This window comes from Aegilops tauschii, chromosome 1, assembly GCF_002575655.3.
Source record: "Aegilops tauschii subsp. strangulata cultivar AL8/78 chromosome 1, Aet v6.0, whole genome shotgun sequence".
Taxonomy (NCBI): domain Eukaryota; kingdom Viridiplantae; phylum Streptophyta; class Magnoliopsida; order Poales; family Poaceae; genus Aegilops; species Aegilops tauschii.
In genome coordinates this window covers 352,920,043-352,923,261 of record NC_053035.3, presented here as the reverse complement: position 1 = coordinate 352,923,261, position 3,219 = coordinate 352,920,043, and positions in this window count along the sequence as shown.

Here is a 3,219-nt window from a genome sequence, read left to right as displayed (position 1 = left end):
CACCAGCCATGATCATCCTCCGGAGATTCCTCAGCAGCACAGGATGTAGATGGAAATCCAGTATCCTCCTCTGACTCGCTCCACTGGCAGTGTTGTCTGGTCCACTGCTCCTCATCTGTGATCCGCTCCTCAGATCCACTCTGGACCTCAAGGCCAACCTGCCTTATAATGGCCTTGTCGCGACGACGAGCCATCTTGGCGTTCACATGAGCCCGGTACTGTCCCTTATCCTGCATGCAGAACAGAGCCTTCATCTTGGCCTTGAGCTTCTTAGCTAGCCCAAGTGGGCTCAGTAGAGGAAGGAGTGTATCCCTCAGAACTGTCCTCAGCTGCTTCCTCCTCCTCAAACTCATCCTCATCCACATCCATCCTAGCAGCCTCTGCCACAGCCTGGGTAGTGGTGTTGGCCCACTTGCTCTTGATGCGAAGCTTGATAGGGTCATGACGAATCCAGTTGGGGGCAACAAACTCTTCATTGGGAAAGAGCTGCTCCCAAGTCCTCAAGATCAAGAGAAACAGGTAAGGTCCATAGATGTGCACCTTACGGTTGAACACAACAAACTGCAGCTCACACCACATGATATGGGAGACATCAAGTGGTTCCGTCTGTTGGAGACGCGCCTTCTCACAGATGAGCATCATGTCCACAAGATAAGCATGCAACTTATCCTTGTCACCAATGCGAGGAAAAAGTGTGTTGCGGAAGATCCAATGCATGATGTCAAGGAATGGATTCAGCACCCAAGTCTTCTTGTCATTGGCTAGCTTCTTCTCAACAAGGTAGGGTTGAAGCTTGTTTTTGTTGGCCAACTCGGGGTTGCCATGTGGGCGGACACCAACGGGCACATTGAGCCCCTCATCATGAACGTGTAACATCGCCATGAACTCCTTCCACTTAGTAGACATCCTCTTCTCGTTAGTCATCCAAGTCATGGTCCGCTGCTCATCCGTATGGAAGTGGACCGAAGCAAAGAACCGAGCCACAATCTCTGGGTCAAAGTCCAGGTGGAACGTGAGCAAATCCTTAATGCCAAACTGCTCGACCAGATCTAGAGTCTCACCAAAGTATGCCCGGTTGTTGTCCTTCCTCATATGAACCATGTCAATCCAGTGCACTGGCACATTGGTGTTCTGCTTGGCCTTGATCACATCCAGGAAGATAATATTCTATTACTTGGTGCAAAACAAGTCATTGCCCCTTGTGACCTCCCTAGGGTTGACGTAAGGGTTGAGCTTCCTTCGCACCAGAAACTCCGCTTGAGGTATCTCAACCATGCCAAGAGTTGGCTCCTTGGTCTTGGTAGCTGTGGACTTGGTTCTGCGTTGTGGGGCACTGGAGCCCTTTGGAGCCTCTTGGTTGCGAAGGCGCTTTGAGCTTGTGTCACGACTGGGATTCGAGCGCCGGACATTAGAACCGGAGCCACCACCTATGACACACAACACAAACACAAGAAAACCGAGAAGGATTATTGCAAAGACGAGGGCCAAAACTAAATAAAACAAGCAGACATGAGATTTGGAAGGACAAAGCAGCGTAATATTCAACTCTATGGTAGTTGTCGGATTCTGGGTTCTGGCAAACCCTTGAGGTTCGAACACTGGGGTGCGCACGAAGATCTCTCTCTCCCTAGCTCACTCTCGCAACGATCACAAGGCCTAGCTCACCGAACCCAAGGAACAAGAGACACGAGAGTTTATACTGGTTCGGGCCGCCATTGTGGTGTAATACCCTGCTCCAGTGTGGTGTGGTGGATTGCCTTGTAGGCTGAGGATGAACAGTACAAGGGATGAACAGCCTCCTGAGGAGAGGTGTTCTTGAGCTCGGTGAGCTTGTGTGTGTGAGGATGGTCTGAATGATCCGTCCAAGATCAGATCCCCCTCCCACGATGGTGGCTAGTCCTATTTATAGAGGCCCGGGTCCTCTCCCCAAATATTAGCCGGGAAGGGATCCCACAACGGCCAATTTCGAAGGGAGACAAATAGTACAAGCTATCGTGACAAAAGGTGGTCTTCACCTGCCAAAGGCTCTGGTGGTGACGCCGTCGTGGGCTCCGCGATGACCTTCGTCCTGCCGTCCTGCTGGTCTTGGTCTTGTTGCACCGATATGGAAACCTTTGCCTGACGCCTCGGGACTCCTCGCCTGCGCTTGCCCCTTTAGCACCAAAGAGGCAACGGGTACTCTGCGCCCGCTGGCGCCTGCCTGGCCTTGGTCGTCATGGCTCACAATCCGCGCTCCTCGCGAGGTGCCCCTTGCATAGATATCTCCGCTCCTCGGGAGCCAGCCTAGCGAGGCCGCCCCAGGGGAGGTCTTGGTGTCGTCTGCCTCGCGAGGCTTGGCCCCTCACGAGGGTCTTGAGTGATTGCTGATGAAGATGGGCCGTACCAGGCCGCCGGTGGAGCCACGCCCTGGGCCGCAGGCAGGCAAGTCTGGGTACCCCCGTTCCCAGGACACCGACAGTAGAGGCGCGCGCGGACTTGGCTTCGAGGCGAAGCCAAAGGGCAAGTGTGGAGCGCCGCGGGCCCCAACAGCATGCGGCCTTGATGGACGCGTGGCGATTGACGGGACGTGGGCGTCTCCACTTCCCCACGCAACCTCTATTTCCGCTTGGCTAGGCGGCCACCGCTGCATACACAATTCTGCCTCCACTCATCTGTAGTGTGCCCCGCAGCTCCTTCACCTTCCGAAAAGCAGCGGATCCCTTCCCCCGGTCCTACCTGACACCAACTCTCCCCGCCGCCATGGCGCCCAGCCGAAAGAAGAAGGGGAAGAAAGAGTCCCGTACCTTGGCCCCCGCGCCGCCGGTCTTTGAGCTCGCCATCGAGCGGTCGGTGGTGCTCAACCAAGAGGCGATGTGCAAGGTGCGTCCGGCGCTCGCCGCTAATTCCAATGAGTGGGGGGCGACGGTGGCCTGGCCCGCTTCCCACGCCAAAATTGACAGGACGGCCACCGAGGTCCCCATCCATCTTCACGCTCTCTGGGCAGGCCTGATTCCTCCCTTCTCCAATTTCTTCAACGCGGTGCTCTCGCATTACTAGATCAATGCATTGCACCTCGATCCCCAATCCATCATCCTCCTTCCTGTTTTCGCCTTTGTCTACGAAGCCATGGTTGGCATTGCCCCTTTTGTGGCCTTGCTTCTCCACTTCTTCTCGCTGCACCTGACAGATGCTCTCCAGCGCTCAGGATGTGTATCCCTTCAGGCCGTCGCGGCGACGGCT